The sequence below is a fragment of the Pinus tabuliformis genome, chromosome 3_2 (genome assembly GCF_031772625.1).
Source record: "Pinus tabuliformis cultivar Carrire ecotype Pingquan chromosome 3_2, CPIR1, whole genome shotgun sequence".
NCBI lineage: Eukaryota > Viridiplantae > Streptophyta > Pinopsida > Pinales > Pinaceae > Pinus > Pinus tabuliformis.
Genome location: NC_142302.1, coordinates 382,846,967 through 382,872,420, shown reverse-complemented (window position 1 = coordinate 382,872,420; position 25,454 = coordinate 382,846,967).

Sequence of the window (25,454 nt, the reverse complement as noted above, 5' to 3'; positions counted from 1 at the left end):
GTATAGACAATTTTTAATAATAATATAAATTATTCCTTTATGGAAAGATCGTTAGTGGTAGGGTCAATCAGTTGGTGTCACTGTTGCTAGGATGTTGACTGTAATCTGTTACACTATGTAGGTCCATGCTCTAATTCCCATGGATCTTAGACACATGACATGAGGGAACATTACACAGAGGACTTAGAAATATGAGAATCTGATGTGGGACTACAAATATACATGATTTTATTCTCCTAATATTACTAATATTACAAAGGATCTGTGGCAGATATACATGAGTTGAAACTTGTTTCAGTCTACCAGATGGTATAAATTGACAAAAAAATTGTACATACATAGTCTAAACACCTTTTTTTTTTCTTCCATTGTTTACTTATTGTTCTCCTCATGTTGTGAATTCAAATATCAATTGGATAATTGGCCAACTAAATTTACTTCCTCATGGCCTCTACTTCACTACCCTCTCCATTCTTGGCTAGGACCATTAGGCATTTGTCCCATGGATGGTAGCCCTCTCTACCCGCTGGACAAAATCCTACTCATAGCCCTCTGCTCATTGATGATTGACCTTATTTGCATTTATCATCTGGATCATTTGTACCAATTTTTAACTTCTTGCCCTATTTGTGTCAAGTATTATGCTAGTGTCCTCCACATTGTGATATTGCTTGGAAGTAATTTTAAGTAACTCGCCTTGAGATTTCACCAATTCACAATGCTATGTTGCTACCCTCACCAAATGCCTTAATATTACTACTACCATTTCTTCTCATGTTAAAGTTTGCTCTCTATGCCATTTGGTATCACCATGGATTCAACCACCTCCCTCTTTGGTAGGTTATTTCGCTTTAAAAACTTCTGTAAGGCTATTGCTTTCTTCTGCCCAATCTTTCTTACTCCATCACACTTTTACTTGGCGTCTGTAGTTGTCACACCCACCGTCTCATTTAGGAACTAAACTTTCTATCATTAAACCATTCACGTTAACATAAGATATAGTAACAACTGAAATGATAAAACACCTTTTTGGTATTCATCTTGAATATCAGTAAATACTAAACATTAATACTCTAGGCTATTTTAGGTCCTTGATAATTTTTTGAGGAGATAAAATAGGGCCTTAGGGTCAAGTATTACCTCTTGGTTTGGCTGGGAATCAACTAACCTATTTAAAATTCAAATATTGATCTTAGATATCACTTTGATTGGGTCAAACTGATCTCTAAGACATATTGGCATATATTAGTCTCAAAATGAGTCTTTGAGAGCAAAATTTGATCACCCAAATAATTAGAGATGGCACAACTGACACCCATATATTGTACTCCAGGCTTGTTGAAGTTACTGCTAGTACTCTTAGCCATGGCACTAGTAGTATATATAGTAGGTCCTCCCTTTTATTGGAAGTTTAGAGAGGGCCTCACTCTTTCCAAGCAGGCAACAACCTGCCCTCCTTGTGTATGCGACTGCACTTTAGAATCTAGGCTCAGTATTCCTCTAGGTATTATTCTTCATTCCACAACCACATTAGTCATTGCCAATGCTACATAGATACCTCAAGACTTGTGTTCATCCAGGATTCTCTAATAAGTTAAGCTAGATTATGTGAGCTTTCATTCGTGTGAGGTGGATTTCGATTTTCCAACGACCAGTCAAGAGATTAATTCCTCCAAGTGACCATCATATGCATGGATCCCATAATATGTTGGATCCAGTTCTGAATCATGAATCCCGAGTTCAGTTTCTCATGGTTTTCTTCTTGCTTATGTTTGTTGTTTTTTGTTCACTCTTACTCTGTTAATTGTGCAGTTATTTTCTCCAATATATCTGACATTAGACTTCCTTATTTGTAGTTGCACTTAGAGAAGCAAGATGCATTTTGTAGTCCAGTTGGGGGTAGAGGTGATCCATTAAATCTTCATGTGTTGGTGTATCATTGTGTAATAGTGCATTGGATCTATATGGTGCATAGAATATGTCACTAACGCACACCCATCTAAACCCAGGTCTGAGATCCACCTCAAGTTTACAATGCTAGAGGATCCATAGTGGGTTCAAATCAAAGTATGATATGCACCTCAAGTTTACAATGCTAGAGGATGCATAGTGGATTCAAGCAAATGGTCCACATATCAAATATTGTTCAAGTTTCTGTGATCTAGTTCTTACATTTTTTAAGTTCATGTTCTTTTGAAATTTTCAAATTTTGTTCATTTTTAGCTACCCAAGGTTAAGCCTCAAATGTAACTCCATGCTTTCTAAGCATCTACGTTTTCACTCTAGCTTCGGAGATCTACATCAGCCACAAAGAAATATTCAATAATTCTAATTATTTGTTTATTTCATGAGAGGTTCTCTACAACCTAGTATGACATAGATGTTGCTCGTAATGTGGGTAATGATTACTTGACATGTTGGCATGTTGGCTCTAAAATAATAACCAAAAAACAAATTACATGTCTACAATTATAAACTAGCTTAGATCCAAACTCTAGATCAAATCCCTAAGAGAGTGCAAACGTGCTGAGAGAGATCAAATCCCTCAAGGTGAAAAAATTTCCTTAAGTTTTACAATATAAAAATTGTTTGCATCTTAAGGGATTTGATATCACTTTCTCGACACTTGATAGATCCAGAGTTATAAGATGGATCTAGGCTGATAATTTTTGCAGCCAAGAACAATCTAGATTTTTTTGAGTTTAGGCTTTTGTGATCTGAGAAATTTTGATATGATACTTCTGAATCCATTACATAATGTTTTTGAGTTGACGTTTTCGATCCAGCAAGTGGGGCTCAAGTGTCCTGATGATGAGCTACAGTTTCTAGCTCGAAACGTAGACTCAAAAACATTATGTGATGAATCCGGAGTATCATATTAAAATAAAAAACTATCTAGATGGTAAGGTAAATCATGGTTGTAGTTTGAGTCCCACTTTTTTTCTCAATATTAAGTATCAACTTATATTTGGAAACGTAGACTCAAAAACAGTGTGTGATGAATCTGGAGTATCATATAAAAAAAAAAAAAAAAAAAAACTATCTAAATGGTAATGAAATCCTGGTTGTAGTTTGAGTCCCCCTTTTTTCTCAATATTAATTATCAGTTTATTTTTGGAATCATTTCATGTCTACCTCTTTTCTAGTCCCACTTTATTTCTCAATATTAAGTATTATTTTATTTTTGGAAACGTTTTATGTCTGCCTCTTTTTTTCATGGAAGCCATCCTAGTTTAAGTGATCTGTTTTTTTTTCTTTCACTGAGGCATTTTATTAGTGAAATCTTTATAGGGTCTCTTTTTTAAATTTCAGTAAGGCCGGACTTTGAATATTTTCATAATAATATGTAATTGCTTACATATGCTTCAAATTACATTTTCCAGGCACTAGAACAAAAGGAAGAAGGAACCAATCCAAATTGGTCATAGAAACTTGTATGTAGAGAAATTAATAAGATGAATAAGAGTATGAACGTATGATGGAATTATTAAGCTATGCAAAGTTGGTCCATTAATAGATAAATATATTGTTCTTCCAACCTTGTCCTGACTTTCATTTCTATGCAAATGCCCCACTTTCCCATAAACAATTGCAAAAGGTCATATTGTGGCACATATAATCAATCACGTATGGTTTTGATCTCTCTCTCATTGGAGCTCAACGTATCATGTCTTCTTGCATGGTAGGCACCTTTACCTCTTATCTTGTCAAGGGCGTGGGCTTGGTTGTGGTATGCATTTTTTTTCAACTGTCAAACCGGTGCACGAAATATTGCAAAATTTTCCACCTCTTTAGTCTTAACAAGAAAAAGGACTAATTGTTAAGTAAAATTCATAACAAAAATTCTAGACCACAGGGCTGAGCATTTAGAAGCAGACTAACTCTCTCTTTCCTTTTTGTATGGACCAATAAACCAAAGGTTTTGTTGGATGTTAAAAACAGAAGAAAACAAATAAATCAATGCTTGAGTTACCCATCCATGATTTTTGTCCGTCTTTAGTAATTTTGATTGATGGATGTTGCCTATATTATCTCGAAACATGATCCACACTTTCCAAATCTCTATTTGGACATAAAAGGAAAAGACATCAAATTTTGAGTTTAGAACGCTTCTCTACTTGCTTCTTACTAGGCCTATAGGGTTTCAGGGGTTTAGTTGCTACTTAAAATGGTTTAAGTTACCTTTTTATCTAAGTAAATGCTTCTTCTTTTTTTCGTTCAGGTGCCTATCTTTAACTGTGAATATAATGGCCAGGTCAAAATGGAAAATATGTTGGGTTCATAGTCAGATTAGGACCTGTACATCTTGATATGCACAAGAATTTCTTAACACTTTCCCTTTTCATTTTTTTCCCTCGGCTAAAACTAAAAGGAGTCTAAAAGAAGAAACCAGAATCCTTTTAAAGAGATCCATTCTTTGAAATGAAATACATCGTCAAGTTCCTAACTGATTTATTTGTTTGTTGTGATACTGATACCTAAGAAAAAAGAACTAATTCCAACTCAGAATATGCTTCCATTAATACATACTGAGTATGATTTTCCATGGCTTTGATAAGCTTTACAAGATCTTACTAGTGACTACTGAAATACCCTTTCTCATCTTCTCTTGAGTCTTAAGATAGTATTAATTTGTCTTCTCTAAAGTTGCATTCTTATCTTCCCCAAAACAATATCTCACCTTATGTTATCTGAATTAGGATTCTTATCTTTCATAAATTAACATTCTTATCTTTTTCCTTTCTTAGACTTCTCCTACACCCCCTCTCCCAAGTTCCATCCTTATCTTCCCCAATATAGTATCTCACCTTATCTTATCTAAATTAGGATTCTTATATTTTCTAAATTAACATTCTTATCTCTTGCCTTGTTATATGTTATCTGAATTAGGATTCTTATATTTTCTAAATTAACATTCTTATCTCTTGCCTTTGTTATACTTCTCCCACACACCCTCCCCCTCACCCCAGGTTCCTTTGACCTTGGATGGTAAGAGAGTGGGGTTTCCTATCTCCTTGGTTGGAAACTTATCTTGCTGCAATATTTTTTCTTTCTTTCTCTTGCTTTTAGGAATTATGGAGTAGTTTCTATGGAACTCCCAGGGTATAATTCATGTTGGACATATCTTCTCTAGTCCCAATGGCCTACCTTTCTGGTCATTTATTGGATATTAATAGAAATATTTTATATTATCTAGGACCATCTTATCTTATCTATTAATTAAAAAGTTTCAAGAATCAGAAACTTTGAAAAATATTGAACTCTTGATTGGACAGATTGGTCTGCCACAAGTTGCAATCGAGAGTTATGGCTTCAAATGTATCAAATGTTCAAATATTTTTAAAATATGGAGCACTTGATTGGACCGATTGGGTTACGGCAAGAAACAAAGTTTGATTAAGTGCTCTATGATTGTAAAGAACGTTTCTTTTATTTCTTATTTTCTATGAAACATAGAACTAAAAACATCAAAGAATTTATAAGTCTACGGGAAGATCCAACAATTATTTTGATTCTTCAAAGACATTTAAAAATATATTGTATCCAAGATGCAAATACCTCTAACTCTTGGCCAGATTGGAATATTGCAAGTAGTACTTCTAGTTCTGTCAAAGCATCTAGTTTTAGAGTATTTAAATAAAATTAGTATGTGCCTCAATGACACACACTATTTAAATGATCAAGTTCTCTGGATGCACATAAATACATTTCCAGAAATCAGTTTGCAAGATAAAAGAATGTGTATGGTAAAAGGCTTCGAAAAAGCCATATGTTCTAAATTTAATAGTTGGGAAAAAATTGTTTATATTTCCCCTCATATTTTCCTCATTCTCCTTGAGAAGTTGTTCTTTCTAGTACCTTCGTGTAGACATTTATCAACAGGCTTGTGTTTGCCAAGGTCTTTTCTTGTCGAATTTTTGACAGGGAAACAAGGGGAATTCTTCCATTCCTGGTTGCTTGAATAAGAGACAACTGAGATTTGAAGGAAGCTATGAAAACATTTATGCTTCATTGAGAGATACAATTAGTAAATTATTGTTCGATAAACATAGAATAGTCAAATGGTGGATTGAAACTTTGAATATTAAATGCAGAAAATACTTTCCAGAGTTTATATTGTGTTTGATCACTATGTTTTTCTTGACATCGATCAAATCTATAGGAAAGCTAATGGATAATGCATAATTATTGCATCAAATCTTCACAGATAGTCAGAGTACAGATAATTTTCCTTTTAGATTTAGAGAAAGTCTGTTACAATTGTTGGAGAAGCACTTTTCCAATCAAAAAGCATAATTAAATAGAGAAGCTTTTGCGTACGAACAAATGATACATTTTAAGATTATACAGAGCTTTCACTTAAGGAAAGTTTTAATGATATAGACAAAGGAAGTCCAACAAGAAGAAACATCACTTCAAGAATAAGAGGAAATCCCTCTCCAGCACCTGAATCAAATTGTTTCTCTTCGACATCAATGACAATGACGTTGGTAATCTTGCAATGACTATGGTAAGTTTCCAACAAATTAGATTGCATATCAATATTAGATTCAAAAACTTAGTTCATGATCAATGTGAGAAAAGAATTGATGTTGTAAATAGTTTTTTAGTATACTGATATTCAATAATAATTGGTCCGTCGATGGCTCATGTAATAATAGCCCTGTTTAAGATGAAAATGATGGACTATTCTTATTAGGATTTGATTCAATGCATACAAGAGAACGATAGATTTGTGCCCTCTATTCTATTCATCCTACCGGTGTAACTTGCTACCACACCTTCATCTAGGTGTTTCTTCAATCCAGGTGGGCCAAAGCTATGAAAATCAACTTTGATTTCTCCTATTTTGAATAAGCTTGGATACACAGACGTTGCATTATTGATTAACCTTTCCATGACTGTAAGGGCCAGTTTGAGTAGAATCTGTTAGCATAGTCTCATTCTGAATATATTCTATAGGATTCATACATTCAACTATGTCCATGAAAGCCACCCATTGACATTTTTGGTGAGCTCACAATACATAGTAGGAGAATATAGCCTCTTGGGTTTTAATCCATGACCACATAGCCTCTTGGGTTTTAACCGTGGGACATGACCAATGCTCTGAGAAATGGAGCTTGGTTCCCGTAGACCTATAAAAAGGGTCTCTTTCACCTCTAATTACCTCACATTAATATGTCAATCTGGGAGCGTTTGGTTATTTCAAAGAGTGACTCAATCTGAGGCTATTTGTTAGAGTAATGCTAGTAGTACAGCGTTCTACAAAAATACAAGAGTAAACTGATGCTTGTCTATGACTAAGTTACTTCAAATGACTAAAGCACACACTCTTAAAGCTAGGCAACTTTATCAGTCAAGGGTTCGACAGCAATAGCCCATCCCTTTAGAAACTGATGGAAAGGAAATTAGAGCATGGACCACGGTTCTGGGAGCGAGGTAGTAAATGCCGAGGCTCACTACAGCCACAGATCGTCTCTCACACCAAATGCGAGTAAATGAAACAGAAGATAAAAATGGAACGGCAAATAGGAAATCGAACAAAAAATCTAGAATGGAATAGCAATGCTCAAAATGGAACAACAATTCTGAAATGGAACAGAAATCGTATAACTAAACCTCGCGAGCAATAATCAAACTCTATCCTATCAACTCAAACGTGCTCATTCTAATCAAAACTCCAATCTTTCATTCTCCAAGCAAATCACGCAACCAACTAATGGAACAACATTAATTACTAATTATGGAACAGCATGTGGAAATCATACACACACAACACTCTGAAAAAGTAATCTGATTTAACACCAATCATCAACAGGAATTACAACTGTGTTTCAAAATGGAACAGCATGAATCCTGAATCATAAAGAACACATCTTTCAGATAATTTCCTTAACACAAATACACAGCGTAAAAGCTCCGTAACAAAATGATAACAATGTTCAATTAAGTCTAATAATATTGAATCAATTCTGAAAGTATTGATGATGTAATGCAGAGTCAATATAAAGAACCTTAATGAACGAATCTTAACAGAGCATATGATGTAACATATAAAGCATATCAGATTACCAACTAATGACGATAAGCAAACCACGCAGAAATCAAATCGTAGTGATACAGAAGCAAGTGTCCTCCGGGGCCGGGCCCTTAGCCTCAAGGGTACACCACTTTAAGTTAATCCAGACGCAGAGATAAGATAATCACCAAGTTTTTATTAATGCATGAAACAGAAAGTACAACGAGCCAAGTTCAACGAGACTCGATGATCAAAGTTCAATCTTTAACAAAAAGTTACATAAAAGCATCGTCCCCTAGACTAACAGTGTCGTCCCTTTATATAAGGGTAACGGTGGAGATGTCTAAGCGATAAGATAAATAAAGCAGCGATCCCTCGGGATCGAAGATCCTGAGGGATTCGCCAAACTGTTAATCCTTAATCACTTCTTTTCTCCTCCGCCGAGCTGGTACCTTCTCCTCCTTTTCCGGACCGGTTTGCTTCAACCTGCTTAGCCTCGTTTGCACTCGGTCCTTCGTCAAAGGGACAATAGTTACCCTATTCTTGTCTTTTTCTTTGGAACAACAGCTCTTTGTTTTTACCCTTTCCTACAAAGGAGAATGACAACTATCAGCGGTTAAGTTTTGCCTACTAATTCCACATATTTTATCATAATTCTCTATTGTTTTCCACATTCATGATGTAAAAGATTCACAAGTCCCACTGAAAAACCATTGAAATGATCATTAAAAACATACCTTTTTAGTACTCCACACACCCCCCTGCTTACCCTGTTTCATGCCCTCATGAAAACGTTGTAGTTGACATGCAAAGCAGTGAGAGAATAGGTTGGAGAAGGAATCTCATGCGGAGGCCTACAACCATGGTGAGTGACTAGGTAGTCAAAGAACTAGCCTGCTTAACCCTCAGGCATCTCATATAGGGCTTGATATCCAGGTGCAGGGTGCCAGATAATTGGACTTCGGAATCTATATCCTAACCAGGATAGTCCTGCCCTCAAAATTCTTTCGCCATAGAGGTTCAAACGGTTGGCAGCTAATTGAAAATTCTCATACTTAAATGGCTCCCTGAGCTGGATGTTTGGATTAGAGATTCGGTACCGAAATTTGGCTGCATCAATGGCGAGGTCTTTGATAGAAAGAAAATATTCTAAACTTTGTCGAATGAGTGCCTCGTGCATGGGTCCTAATGTTTCGATGACACTCAGAGTTCTCATAAGGTTTCTATGTGCTTTCCATAACCGTACTGGGTCCCTAGGCTCAGCCCTTACCCACAAGTCTAGGCCATTTTCCTGTCTCTGGAAAGTGTTATAGGCTTTGAGCCATTTAATCTGATTAACCCCGAATGAGATGAATTCTTGCAATTGAATGTCCCCAACAAAAGGGCCAGGGTTCAACTCAGTCTCTTGATCTAGCACGAGGTTATGCAAATAAAATTCACATAGCAATCTCTAGACCTTCACCCCATAATGTTTACAACAATCTATAAAATCATTGACAGTGTTAATTTGTATCGGGGCGCCTACTTTAACAACCTTTATTTTTAATTGTAAGTATCGTTCCAATAAAAACAGAGCATAGCTTTTGGCGGGGGCCCTACATGCTAAAACGTCATTGTATAAAGAACACAAGGTATCCATCTGTTTGATAATAGTATCTAGCCTACGGGTTACCTTTGCAACTTTCTCTTGTTCCTTTTTCCACCCTTCAAAGGCATGGCTTTCGGATTGGTTGACGTTCCTTAGTTGCTGTTGGAGTTCTTCATACTTCTCACGAGGGACTGTTTGCTCTCTAAGCCTCTCCATTTCTTGCTAAGCCTATTTCAATCCCTTGTGCAAGGTCCTCGTCTTTGGATCTCTTTTCCATGCATCAGTGGAGGCCGGGAGTTTTACCTGAACTTTCTTATTGCATTGTTTCGAGTTCAGAACCCTTATCACCCCTGAGGGTGGTGCCTCTGTTTGAATCTCCTTGTTGTCCTTTTATTTTTTAACACGAATACCAGCTTGCAGCTGTTCCTTTTCAATGGAACAGCAGTATGTCCCTCAACGTCATTTGAAATAGAAACTGGACCTTCAGCTTCATTTGGAACAACAGCTGGACCTTCAGCTTCATTTGGAACAGCAGCTGGACCTTCAGCTTCATTTGGAACAACAGTTGGATCTTCAGCAGGGTTTTGATCAACAGAGCGATTTTTGGTCCTCCGCCTTTTTATCCTACAGATTCTTACTGCAGTGGTCATCTTTTTCTTTCCGGTGGTCTTCCTTGTCCTCTGCCTTGCTTTCAAGATCCTGATCTGCTGGTGGAGTTGAGCTATTATTCTCAATAACCTCCATTGTTCCTTTCGTAATTCTCTAATTTCCAATGTTTTATTAGAAGGAACAGCAGGCTTTCTGCTGCGTTCTGGGCCGTGACTAGTCCCTGGATCTTTCTCCTGGGGTACTTCTTCATTGTTTTGTGCTGGCTATTCTGGGGTAGGATCCCTAACTGATTCCGTGGCTTCGTTTTCTATCCTTACTTCCTCTGGGATTTCCTCTGGTGCCGTGGGAACAGATTGTTCCCGTTCAGTGTCTCCTATTTCCTTTTCATCATGAACAGGCAGATTTCCTTCTTCTGCCTCTTCTGCATGTGGTTTTTCGGGTGCATCTTCTTCCTGGGGTTTGTCGCGGAGGTATGATGGAGTGGAAGGTTGGCCATACTCACCATATTGGCCAAGATTGTGGCCAATTCCTCTTCTCCCACTGGGTCCTGTGGTGGGCTACCTACCTGTTGTCCCATTTCCTCCTCCTGCCTGGATTGTCCATCTTCTGCCTCAGGATGCTCAGCTTCCATTTCAGGATGCTCAGCTTCTGTCTCAGGAGGCTCAGCTTCTGTCTCAGGAGGCTCAGCTTCTGTCTCAGGAGGCTCAGCTTCTTTTTCCGAATGCTTAGCTACTTCATCATTTTCCTCTTCGGGTTGCTCAGCCTCCTCGGCCTCTCCTTCCTTTTCTCCTTCGACTTGTTCTTCTTCTACTTCTGGTCGTGAGGGTTGCTCATCCTCAATTACCATTGGCTGGCTAGTGCTTTCCTGGAGTTTTTCTAGCCTTCCTCTTATCTGGGCTAACCGGACTAATTTTCTGCATTTCTCTGGTTGTTCCAGTGTATCAGTGTCATGCTTACGCTTTGCTGATTCTTGGCGTGTTTCTGGTCGTTCGAATGTGCTCGCAACATGTTTTTGTTTTCTTAATTCTCTGCGTTTTTCCGGAAGTTCTGGTGTGCTTGTAGTATGTTTACGTTTTGGGGAAGGTACTGTCGCTCTCCCCTCAATTATTGCAATTAATTTTTCCCAGTTGCTTTGCTGTTGGGTGAGGCTATGACTAACTATTAGTCGGATTAATCCATGGTGGCTGATAACTGATTCTACATGTTGTGCCTTTTTCAGGCTTCGTGCGGCGTCATGAAGTAAAGAATTCAAAAGTGCAGGAATATTTACAGAGCATTTCTGCTTTAAAACAGCTAAGAGTTTAACATGTCGTGGCCTTACCACGTCTTTTCTTCCCTCGCAGGTGATGTAGCTTTGCACTGTTCTTGCTAATTATACCCAGGGTTCTCCTAGCGTTGCCGACAGAACTCCCTTCCCTTTAATCGTTAAGCTCTGGCCTTCGTCCTGGAAAATTTCCATGATCTTCTGGAGTCTTTCCTTCTTTAATGTCCATACAGGTCCGGTGGCTGGTAGTCTCGAGACTTCTGCAATTATATCGTCGGTGACCGCTATCCGCTTCCCCCTCACTGTGGAGTGATCCTCCTGCAGGTTCTGCAGAAATTCCATCGCCACTGTTTCATTGGACTCCTGCAGGCGACTGAGATAAGTCAGCCATCCTGCTCTTTCCAGGATCTCCCGAGCAGCAGCGGAGACTGTCAACTCCTGTGGTTCGCTTCGAATTGCCCTGCCTCCCATGGTTTCACTGTGGATTCTCAATGGAACAGCAACTGCTTGTGTTGTTTGAAACACAGAGAGGGTAGTAATCTTCGGAAAAAAAAAACACAGAGTATGCAACAGAAATGACTTATGAACAACAACTTGTGTAGAAAAAAAATAGAAATATCATGCCATTAAACCGTGCCATTTCCTGGTACACTATCTTTCCCGAATAGTGAGCTGACACATAACCCGGGGAATAATGAGGTTAACCTCCCCCCCCTAATGCGATAGGCTGCCCCAGCTGTCAAAGAAAGGAGCGGCACCCGATCTGTAACCAAGTCATAAAGGAACAACGTATGAAAATATCCCATGTTTAGAAAAACAACGGATTGCCGAAATCGAGGCGTAAAGTTGGATCGCGTATTACGTAAGAGGCTGTTGTGATATGATGCGAGGCCGGGGGATAGGACGTCTGTCGTACTTGCCAAATCTCAAGTGGTCATTGTCACCTCCTTTGCCATGATTGGTGTAATAAATTTTCATGCGATATATAAGTCGGGAAATAATGTATGATTAGTGCCTAGGATATAAGAAACAAAAGAGTATTAGTATCCTACCTATTGGTGTAATTAATGTGACTTCGATACCATTAACAATGCTCTGCTGCCGACAGGTGTCCATAACCTTGGCAGAGTTGTTTATTTCACCCCTGGAACCATGATCCTTTATGTGCATATTAAGGAATGTGATGTCAAAATGTAGGCCATTATGCTGGCTTGGTAACCAGTTAGCCATAATTCCATTCACGAGGAGGGGGCGAAGAGTGGGCAGGCTAGCTCGTGATGAGACCTCCTGTTCCAAGGTTTGTTTATTTGATATACCTTTTGGACCATATCCCTGGTGTGGTGGCCATAGTGGGAATGCCACTTCACTTCCATCCTCATGATCATCGCAGGCTGGCTCTTAATGAGACCCCCTATCCTGCATTTGACAATTTTTAATTCATTTGCTTTTTTTTCTTTTTTTTTCATAAAGCACTTTTCCTTATATATCCACAAAGGGTGGTTCAACACTCCTTAAGAGTAGGCATGGTGGAAGAAGTCTTATCATCTCAATAGGAGGATATAAACCCTTTGCTCTTATTCCTGAACAAAAATCAAAAGGAAAAAAGAATGGCATGATAAAGATAACCAATCAGGGCAAAATTAGTAGGACAATGACAACAGAAGATAAGTATGTCCTTCCTTCTGTCCTCTTACCAATACATAGGCTTATAAAGATAGCGATTTATAATTTCCTGATTTCAGTATGTTGTGATTTTGTATTCATTGCATAAGTGCATAGCTGTCTCTAAAAGACTTTGAAAGAACAGGGGCAAGAAGCATCCTCAAACTTGGACCAGCAAAAGGGATAAGCTGTTTCACAAAGAGAGAAAAAGTATGCTAGAACAATAAAGGAGCATAGGTTTCAAAAGTGCAAATGTTGTTCCTTTTGAAAAAGGAACAGCAGAAAACAGAAAATGTCGTTCCTTTTGAAAAAGGAACAGCAGAACACAGCAAATGTCGTTCCTTTTGAAAAAGGAACAGCAGAACACACCAATGCCGTTCCTTTTGAAAAAGGAACAACAGAACACACCAATGTCGTTCCTTTTGAAAAAGGAACAGCAGAACACACCAATGTCGTTCCTTTTGAAAAAGGAACAACAAAAATCAAAATGCTGTTCCTTTTAGAAAAGGAACAACAAGACAAGCGAACGCCGTTCCTTTGAAAAAGGAACAGAAAAAATCAAGAGTGTTGTTCCTTTTGAAAAGGAACAGCAAAAAAATCAAAAGTGTTGTTCCTTTTGAAAAGGAACAGCAGAAAAATCAAAAGTGTTGTTCCTTTTGAAAAGGAACAACAGAAAAATCAAAAGTGTTGTTCCTTTTGAAAAGGAACAGCAGAAAAATCAAAAGTGTTGTTCCTTTTAAAAAGGAACAACAAAAAAAATCAAAAGTGCTGTTCCTTTTGAAAAGGAACAACAGAAAAATCGAAAGTGCTGTTCCTTTAGAAAAGGAGCAGCAAAAAAATCGAAAGTGTTGTTCCTTTAGAAAAGGAACAGTAGAAAAATCGAAAGTGCTGTTCCTTTAGAAAAGGAATAGCAAAAAAATCGAGAAATCAAAAATGTTGTTCCTTTTGAAAAGGAATAGCAGAAACACGCAAATGCCATTCGTTTCAGGAACGGCAAAATTGAAATCTTTTAGTTCAAACATATGTACACAAACAAGTTTGAAGAAAAGAAATTATGTACAAATTGTGAAAAGAAATGAATTCCTTAATGAATTACAGGTGAGGAAGACTTCTCTTCCTCTCCTAAAATCTCCATATCAGTGTCTCTGCGTAGCTGTTGGCAGAAGGATTCCCGAGTGAGTGGTTTACGATAGAGACGAACTCGGTGGCCATTCACTTTGAAGGTATATCCAGAACCGTCAATGGTGATTAAAGTGATGGTCCCATTGTCATGTACCTTCTGGATTTCGTATGGTCCCAACCAACGAGTCTGGAGTTTCCCAGGGAAGTCCTAAAACCGAGAGTCATATAACAGAGCCCAGTCTCCCTCGTGGAAGACTTTGTTTTTGATGAGGGCATCATGCCATTTAGCTCGCTGCTGTTGAATCAATGCTGTATTTTGTAGTGCAGAGAGCCTAATTTCGTCCAATTCATTGATCTGTTGTAGTCGATTAATCTGTGCCTCAGTTAGATCTAAGCCAACTTCCTGTGTTGTTCGTAATGTTTGGATTTCAAATTCTATAGGAAAAATGGGTTGTTTTCCAAACACTAATTGATAAGGTGAGTAACCAGTGGTGCTTCTCCATGTTGTTCTATAGGCCCAGAGTGCTTCAGGTAGTCGGGCAGCCTAATCACGCCTATGTGACGCAATGGTTTTCGTTAGGATTGATTCTATTACCTTATTGATGCTTTCTACTTGTCCATTCGCCTGTGGGTGATATGGAGTCGTGATTTTGTGCTGGACATGATAATTATTAAGCGTTGTAGCTAATCTATTGCCAGCAAATTGTGGTCCTCCGTCTGTAATTATTTCCCTTGGAAGGCCATAACGTACAAATAGATGGAACAGGAACTGAATGACAGAGTCCTCTGTGGCTCTTGGCAATGCTTCTGCTTCAACCTAATTGGTGACATATTCTGTTGCCACCAAGATATATGTTCTCTGATTTGATGAGGGGTTGATGGGTCCAACGAAATCAAGAGCCCATCGCTTGAATGGTTCGATGACTAACTGTGGTTTGAGAGGCATCTCGTCAGCTTGACCAGGACGTCCTCCTCGCTGGTAGTTGTCACAGGCTTGGACAAATTTCTTTGCATCTCTGAAAATCGTGGGCCAATAATATCTTGTCTGTAATACTTTGTGTCCAGCTCTTAGCTCAGCGAAGTGTCCCCCACATGGTCCTTCGTGACAGGCTTTTAGGATGTCAAAGATTTCATCTTCTCGAACACATCTCCTGATATGCATGTCTGCCCCTGTGTGAAACAAATAGCCCCCAATCCAGGAGAATCGAGTACTCTTCTGAACAATCTGTTTTCACTCTTTAGGGGTTAAGTGTTTTGGTAGTTTACCTACTACAAGGTAATTGGCAACATCGGCATACCAAGGTGTTTGAACGGCAATAACAAACAGATGTTCGTCCGGAAATTGATCTTCAACTACTGCTGCATCAATTGGCTTTGGCATTCTTGAGAGAAAATCGGCTACAAGGTTCTCTTTGCCAGGCCGGTCCTTGATTGTGATATCGAATTCCTGCAATAAAATAAACCATCTAGTTATTCTGGCATTTGTGACAGGCTTATTTGCTAAATATTTTATGGTGGAATGATCCGTATACAAAATAACAGGATAGCCTGTAATATAATGTCCAAATTTATTGACAGCATGTATTACAGCTAGGAATTCTTTTTCAGTAACAGTGTAATTTAATTCAGCAGGGGATAAATTTTTGCTGATGTAATAGATAACATATGGTTTTTTATCTTCTTCCTGCCCAAGGACTACGCCAATAGCTGTATCTGAGGCATCAGCTGATATCTGAAATGGCAGATCCCAGTTTGGTCCTCGCAGGACTGGGGCTGTGGATACAAGCTTCTTTAAATCCTTGAAAGCACGTTCACATTTTTCTGTCCAAAGAAAATCAACGTTACTAGTTAGTGCATATAAAGGTGCAGCAATGTGTGAATAATGTTCTATAAATCGTTTATAATATCCAGAAAATCCAAGAGAGCTGTGTACCTCTGTTTGAGTAGTAGGAGTGGGGATAAGCAAAGTATTTGGATTTTGGCTGGGTCTACCTGAATGTCGGCTGCTGAAACATAGTGTCCTAGAATAAGTCCTTCAGTCATCATCACGTAACATTTTTCGTGGCTTAAGCAAAGCCTGGTAGCTATACAGCGTTGTAGGACTTTTTCTAGGGTATTTAGTACTGGATCAAAATCATCTCCATAGGTTGTAAAGTCATCCATATATACTTCAAGTCCATCATTTATTAAATTTGCAAAAATGCTAAGGACAGCCCTTTGGAATGTGGGGGGAGCATTACATAGGCCAAAAGGTAAAACTCGGTAGGCAAATGTTCCCTAGGGACAAGTTAAAGTTGTTTTGTCCTGGTCTTCAGGGGCAATCTGAATCTGATTGTATCCATTGAAGCCATCCAGGAAAGAAAAGAATTTTTTTCCTGCCAAAGTATCTAGCACTTGGTCTATGAATGGGAGAGGAAAGTGGTCTTTTTGTGTTGCTTTATTGAGTTCCCTATAATCCACACAAATTCTCCATTTCCCATTCTTTTTTGGTACCACCACAAGCGGAGAGACCCATTTATTGTCAAAAATAGCATAAATAAAATTGACATCTAACAGTTTCTGAAGTTCCGCTTTCACCACATCCTTTAGATGAGGATTAAGTCTTCTCTGCGGTTGATGTACAGGTCTTGCATATTTTTCTATATAAATGTGGTGTGTACACAATTGTGGGTTGATTCCTTTCATGTCAGGGTAATCCCATGCAAATGCCTGTTGATATTTTCTTAACAGATGGATGAGCTTAGTTTCTTGTTCAGATGTGAGGTTGGCATTGATATTTAAAGTTTTTCCCAGTTCAATTTCTACAATTTTACTATTTGCGACAGAAGTAACAGGTATTGTTTGATCATGTGTGTCTTTCAGAGGATCTTCTTCTAATTCATTATCAAATGCTACTTCTATCATGTGACATTGTGCGCAGAATCTGGCTTCAGTCTGACTAATGAAATTGTTAATGGCATCATCTTCTGTTTGATCTTTAAAATCAAGTGCCTCTTGTATAGTCAATGGAGATCTAATGTTATCAGTAAGGTATGATACAGGATACTTGTTAGTTTTAATTATTGTGAGACTTGGCTGCGCTGGAGGATATAGAACCAAATTCTTAATATCGGGTCCTTTGGTTATGGTCATATTTCCTTGTTGGCAACCAATGTAAGCATCAGCGGTGGCAAGCCAAGGTCTACCTAGGATTAGCGGGTGTCCATCAAGTCGGGTTTTGGGATTAATTATCAGGAAATCCGTCGGATATTCCCAAGCATCTACAGAGACCATGACATTGTGTAGAGTACCTTCTGGTCTAACCATAGATCGATCGGCCAATTCTAACAAAGTAGAGGTAGGTTCTACAGATGTAATGTCGAGTTTTTGACAGGTGGTGGTTGTTAAAATATTGATTGCAGCTCCTAGATCAACTAAGGCATTAGACAAGGTCTGACCGTAAATTTGAACAGTTACAATTGGATTTCCTGGGTCTTCATATTTAATGGGTGTTTCTTTCCCAGAGAATAGATAAGATAAAGTACCGACTACTTGGACTCTTGGATTAGTTGTTATATTCCTCCTTGGTTTCTTTATGCACAATTCTTTAATAGTTTTTGCGTATATAGGAATATCTTGAATGGCTTGGAGGAACGGGATTTTTATATACAAATTTTGTAATTCCTCCAGAATGTCAAACTCAGGATACTGTAAAGGTTGAGGTATGACTAATCGTTCTTGGAATGGGGGAGAGGATGTGGTTGCTTGATTATGAGACTGCTGCTTATTTACATCCTCTTGTTGCAATTGATGTTCTCTTACTAACTGATCTTCAATATGAACTGTTTTATCTCCCTCATTTTCAATGATACGTCCAGATCGTAATTGAAGATCGTTACACTCCCGCAGGTCGGGTCCTATTTCTGGTGATTCTATGATTTGAAGAGATTGGACCGGTCTGTTATTTGGATTGGGGTTGGGTTGGGCTAGGAGTTGCGGTCTCAAATTAGACTAGGGATTTTGTTGTAGAGCTGGCAGAGTAGGTTGAGGGAGCGGAATAGTTCTTATTGGCTATTGCATCGGTCTTTGCCAATTTGTCTGCCAGGGTGAACCTTGTGAAGTAGGGGGAGTCCATTGCAGAGGATATGGGCTATTTTGCCAATATGGTGGAGTATAAGGGAAATTCGGCCAACCAGATTGGTTTGGCTGATTCAGCCACGGGTTTAAAGAAGGAAACGGTGGTGGTGACCAGTTTGAGAATGGGGGTGGGGGCTGATTTTGCCACATATTATATTGTTGAGCATTATATTGTGGAGGCTGAAAAGAAGAGGTTGGGTCTGAAAACATACCAGACTGTCTTGGCTTCCACTGGTGGCGTTGGTTGATCAAGTACACCGATTCTGGTTCTTCCTCTGCTTCCTTGTATACTGCTTTTAATCCAGGAAGTGAGGGGCAGCTTTCCGTAAGATGATCGTTTGTACAGATGGCACATGTTTGGACTGTATCTAGTGGACACTCCTTGTGACTACGTTTTTTTCTGCATCGGGCGCAGAAGATTGCCAAATTCTGTTCTGCCTCCATCTGCTTCTGTTTGGCCTGCATAATATCAAGTTGTGTAGTTAGTGTCCCTAGAATATCAGTTTTAAAATTTTCTAATAAATTTCCAATCTCCACACGCGTTACTCCTTCTGTTGATATTTTATTGTCTCTTGCAAACCAATCATATTCTGCCGGTTTTATTCTTGTGCTACCTCTCGAACTCCTGATGCATAAATCAATAATGTCAGCAAAATTCTCTTGATAAATATCCCCTTTTCCCATGATGTTTAATGTTTCAATCCACTGTTCCTTCATGCCCCTTATCAATGCAGTTTTTAACACATTATCAGGTAAAGGTAGTGATGCATAAGGAGATCTTTGTAAATTGTATTGAAAACGTTCCACATATTCTTCTAATGTTTCGTTCTGTTTGGCTGTCATTTGGAATATTTCGTCTTTCAATTCTCTAGACCTACAATAATCCTAATATTTTTTTAAGAAGGATTCTTTCATTTGATCCCAATTGTTGATGACCCCACCACCTAGTCCCATAAACCATCTTAAAGCAACCCCCTTTAATGTAGAGGGGAATAATTTCAATTTCTGGGGATCGGTGGTGTAATCATATCCCCTACACAACACATCAAATTCGAATAAAAATGCTTCCGGATCTTCTGATCTGAGACCGTGAAATGTAGGGATATGTTGAAGAGGGATAGCTTTCATGGGCGCATTTGCTGCAGAATCCACTATAGGATATTGTAATGTAGAGGTTTGAGTATTTGGCTGATTCTGAACCATAGGGTCGAATATATGCCAATAACCTTCTGGGATATCTAGGAGGGTATTCCTAGGTTGAGAGGGAACGATTTTAGCAGGGATAGTTTTAATGGCACTTCCTTTATCTAGGATAAGAGGAATACCTGATGTCTGAGGAGATTGGATTCCTTCACAATGATTTTCATAGTGCTCCCCTTATCTAGGTTGTTTAATGGCTGATCTGTTCCAATGGGAGATTTTGGTTCCTCTTTTTCCCCTGTTTCTCCTTCTCCTTCACAAAAGTTACTGAAATTCCCTTCCTGCAATAGTTCTAGAGTAGAATTTTCAATTTCCTGAAAGTCCTGCTCTTCAGTTTGACTATGCACCTCAGCAAAGGCTACAGATGGTGATCCTGTGGCCTGAAGGGAACTAGTAGGTTGTTTAGAAATGATTTTCCTGGGACCTACTGATGGCTGAGATTATGTTTTCTTATAGATTTCGTCTATGAAAGTTGTTCGGCCAAGGGTCACCGACCCCTTAGCTTTTTCGGATTTGGATGGAAGCTTGATATTCTTTTCTGGTTTTTTCTGCTTAGTCATACACTCAGATGAACTGCTAAATTCTATTCAAACAAAGCAAGAGCAAATCTGTTAGGAAAGTGGACAGTGGAGCAGGGCTTTTACATGCTCCGCACGCAGGTTCTTACCTTTCGTTTTTAAGATCCAACTCTTCCCTAGCAGGTTCGTACACTACTCTGAAAAGGACAAATGGATACACTCTTTCCCCGGCAACGGCGCCAAAATGTAGAGCTATAAAAGGGTCTCTTTCACCTCTAGTTACCTCACATTAATATGTCAATCCGGGAGCGTTTGGTTATTTCAAAGAGTGACTCAATCTGAGGCTATTTATCAGAGTAATGCTAGTAGTACAACGTTCTACAAAAATACAAGAGTAAACTGATGCTTGTCTATGACTAAGTTACTTCAAATGACTAAAGCACACACTCTTAAAGCTAGGCAACTTTATCAGTCAAGGGTTCGATAGCAATAGCCCATCCCTTTGGAAACTGATGGAAAGGAAATTAGAGCATGGACCATGGGTCTAGGAGCGAGGCAGTAAATGCCGAGGCTCACTACAGCCACAGATCGTCTCTCACACCAAATGCGAGTAAATGAAACAGAAGATAAAAATGGAACGACAAATAGGAAATTGAACAGCAAATCTAGAATGGAACAGCAATGCTCAAAATGGAACAACAATTCTGAAATGGAACATCAATCGTATAACTAAACCTCGCGAGCAATAATCAAACTCTATCCTGTCAACTCAAACGCACTCATTGTAATCAAAACTCCAATCTTTCATTCTCCAAGAAAATCATGCAACCAACTAATGGAACAACATTAATTACTAATTATAGAACAGCATGTGGAAATCATACACACACAACACTCTGAAAAATTAATCTGATTTAACACCAATCATCAACAGGAATTACAACTATGTTTCAAAATGGAACAGCATGAATCCTGAATCATAAAGAACACATCTTTCAGATAATTTCCTTAACACAAATACACAGCGTAAAAGCTCCGTAACAAAATGATAACAATGTTCAATTAAGTCTAATAATATTGAATCAATTTTGAAAGTATTGATGATGTAATGCAGAGTCAATATAAAGAACCTTAATGAACGAATCTTAACAGAGCATATGATGTAACATATAAAGCATATCGGATTACCAACTAATGACGATAAGCAAACCACGCATAAATCAAATCGTAGTGATACAGAAGCAAGTGTCCTCCGGGGCCGGGCCCTCAGCCTCAAGGGTACACCGCTCTAAGTTAATCCAGACGCGGAGATAAGATAATCACCAATTTTTTATTAATGCATGAAACAGAAAGTAAAACGAGCCAAGTTCAACGAGACTCGATGATCAAAGTTCAATCTTTAACAAAAAGTTACATAAAAGCATCGTCCCCCAGACTAACAGTGCCGTCCCTTTATATAAGGGTAACGGCGGGGATGTCTAAGCGATAAGATAAATAAAGCAGTGATCCCTCAGGATCGAAGATCCTGAGGGATTTGCCAAACTGTTAATCCTTAATCACTTCTTTTGTCCTCCACCGAGCTGGTGCCTTCTCCTCCTTTTCCAGACCGGTTTGCTTCAACCTGCTTAGCCTCGTTTGCACTCGGTCCTTCGTCAAAGGGACAGCAATTACCCTGTTCTTGTATTTTTCTTTGGAACAGCAGCTCCTTGTTTTTACCCTTTCCTGCACAGGAGAATGACAACTATCAGCGGTTAAGTTTTGCATACTAATTCCACATATTTTATCATAATTCTCTATTGTTTTCCACATTCATGATGTAAAAGATCACAAGCCCCACTAAAAAACCATTGAAATGATCATTAAAAACATACCTTTTTAGTACTCCACAGTTCCAAAGCATTGTGCCAACATAGACCTGATGGAGCGGCCTAAGCATCTACACAAGTTTGGAGCTCATCATGGATTTAACTTCAATCCTCGCTATAGAAGAAAGTAAACCACTCCTGGATCTCCATACAAAAGGCTTCAACCCTTGAATTTCTTGTATTTCTAAGCCATTAGGCTTCTCACATTTGATCACTTCTTGAGAAGCCACCAAAACCTCGCTACCCAAATCCATGGTGTCCCATTTCTTGAAATACCCGACATTAAGTAGATTGGTGTCCAAATTGGAACAAAAAACATAGAAAAGATTATTACTGTCAAAAATCCTACCTCTTCTCAATTTCAATCCTTTAACGAATGGAATCGTGATGTCTGCTTCTACCACTGCCTCATAAACAAGCATCCTCTATGAATAATTCTTTGGATACCTAGCTTGTGAAGGGACCATAATTCCATTTTCCTTCAGTTTTATAGTTAATTTCAATCCCTCTGCAGACTTTGGTTGTGGAGGATGTGGGCACCTCACAATTTGCAAGTCTTGTTGTTTTATATCCACATAGATGTCAAAGTGACGAGATGTTGGACCAAAAGAGAGTTATCCTTGTCCACGACTCATTATTCAAATGCATTATTTCTAGGCAGGACTTGAGGATGATGTGCTTGGATAACAAGCCTTCCTCGAGGTGGAGGGTAAAAATATGTCACACAATGAATCCCAAACATTAGAAACCTAAAACACTGCATCTATCACCCGCATGCACAATGTCATCAAGCTAAGCCAGCTTAAGTTGAGCATATAGTTTCCTTGTATGTTTTTCACTCAAGGCAGGGACTTGTTACCTAATAGCCCTCATTGTTCTAATTGAAATTCTCCAGCATTTATAGTGGTAAAGCAATTTTCATAAGGATGGACCAGTAGTTAGATGGTTTCCATATTTCTTTGAAGCACTAGCTTTCAAATCTAGGTGTTTGTGTGTTGGATCTCAAAGATGGTGTTAGCTAGATTCATATTCGAGGATAGACTTGATGATGCCTCATTTTTTTTGTTATAGAAACTAAGGGTTATTCTCTTACTAAAAGACTGGTATCTAGGATATCGTGCCTTGACCTATAGATCTGTAGTGGTTGGCAGTGCACACAAGGACATAAGTTAATTCCACATGATGATCATGGATGCCATAAAGGATCATTTTATCCCTCTATATACGAGAAGAAAACAATAAAGGATATTTTTATGCCCTAGTGGGATTCTAGTAGAGTGACAACATAAATAAGAAGGTGATATTGTGAAACAATCTTAGATCCATAGAGATGACCTAATCAGACTTAGTCAATAGTTAACCTATGTAGGCCACACAAGTTCATGGTCAACTTGTAATAATTGTGGAGAAGGTTGTACATTTGAAGTGAGTGAACATGGAACTAAATAGATTCTTAGCTTCATGGGAACCATACATCAAAGGTGTTTTTGATCATGAGAACCTTCCTCACATTGAAAAGAGGCACGATGATTGTATCCAAGAGGAAGACTTGGATGGAGTTCAAAGCTAGCAAGAAGGGTGTTAACGAGAACCTTGTTATATTTGGTTAGACAAATAAGGGAAAAGGTAAAGGACCTAGCAAGGGTAAGGGAAAAAGTGAGGAGTCAACCTCATAGTTAGGAAAGAACTCGAGTAAAAATAAGTGCTTCATTCCTCATAAGCATGGTCATTATGCATCACAATGTCTAGAATCTAGATTAGAAGAAGGGTAAGTGGAAGCAACAACAAAAGTAGGTAGTAGCATCTATAGAAACTTAGTTGGATAAGTTTGTTTCCAAGTTTGAGAAGGATTTCTCGATGGTATCTTGCCTTTCTATCAACACAATTCTTAGGAATGTGTGGTATGTGAATATGGGGCTTCTCATCATATGGCACCAACCTCACAATTATTCTCTAGTTTAACAAAGAAATACTAAGTAGTATAACATGAGCTTGGTGATGCCAGATACCTAGTAGAAATAGCAAGTATTATTCTCTTTGACATTGAATTAGGTTTTAGATGTTGATGATGTCTTTCTTCACCATTAGTGCAAAAGGCTCCAACAAAAATAAAGGATCATCATGCCTATATTAGGGATTTTTGCTTTCCTGCCTTGAATCTTCGTGTCAAGGGTAGGCAAGTATTGTATACAGTGTGTCCTCTATAACATTTAGCTAGTGCTTCACTTTCTACTGTGTTTCTAGGTCAACTGATCAATAAAACATTATGATTATTATATGTTTATGATAGGTATGGATTGTAAAATGAATGAATTTACATGTCTCTATACAGTGATTTAACATGAAGTATTGCATAGCAATATTCACGTGAGTTTCATCTTAAACATGCCCCCTTTCCCTTAATAAATAGTACCCTCGATGCATGCTCATGGGTACACACAGTTATGTCTGAGACATTTTGCATACTTCTTGAAATGAGACCAAATCATGTAATCCAAAAGTACTAATATAAAACTAGTCTTTTATGTACCAGGGATTTCACCTTCCTACACAAGTTAGAGAGTATGGGTCTGATCTCCATGAGGCCTGCATTCAGTCTTTGATCCTAAAACTAATCTGGCTTGGCCCAAAGTGTTGGCTTTGGTACTATAACCCACCCTTCAAACTCACTCTTGTCATTTTTCAGTGCATTAGATTACAAACCTAACTCAAACTCAAACTCAATTACAAACCTTATTATTTCCTAAAAGATAGTTTAAGCATTCTATTTATTTTCTTATTTTCTATTATTTGTTATGTGTGAGGAGTTTCCAAAATCCCAGTACTAAATTTTGTTTGGTTCATGAAAAAACTATCCTGTGCTTGTTCCAAGTGATTGTTTATATTTTTTGAAATCTTGTCCATGAGCAAGCTCTCCTGTGATGTATTTTACAATTTTTCCTGTGAGACTAGTACTGAAGAGCTGTGTGTACACTATAGGTTATGCTCTGATTCATTGCAAATGAGTATATATTTTGGTAAAAATTGAGAAGCATAGTTTTCATCTGTCAAATTTTGAATTTCTGAGACACTGAATCTTCTATAGAAATCTGAACTTTATCTTTCTTCATAGAATTTTTGAATTTTCTGCTAAAAAATGATATTTTGTGCTTTACGTAAATTAGGGGTAAAAATAGCGTTTGTGTAATTTGTTTTAATCTTAGATTCATGAAAGAGTAAGTATCATTTTATTTAATATTAGGATCATGAAACAGTTTTTTTGTCCTTAACATTTTATATTTGTATTTGTTGGATTGATCAAAAGCCTCTAACATTATAGTTTATACAATGTACTTTTAACTACATATAAGTCTATGTTAAGATCCATTCTTTGGCTTAAGGTACCTACCTACGTATTAGTGATGATATTATGATTAAAGAGTAAAGTATAAGCCATTTCTAATGGATTTCATGCACAAGTGACCTACCTATGTTTGGTTGGATTTTG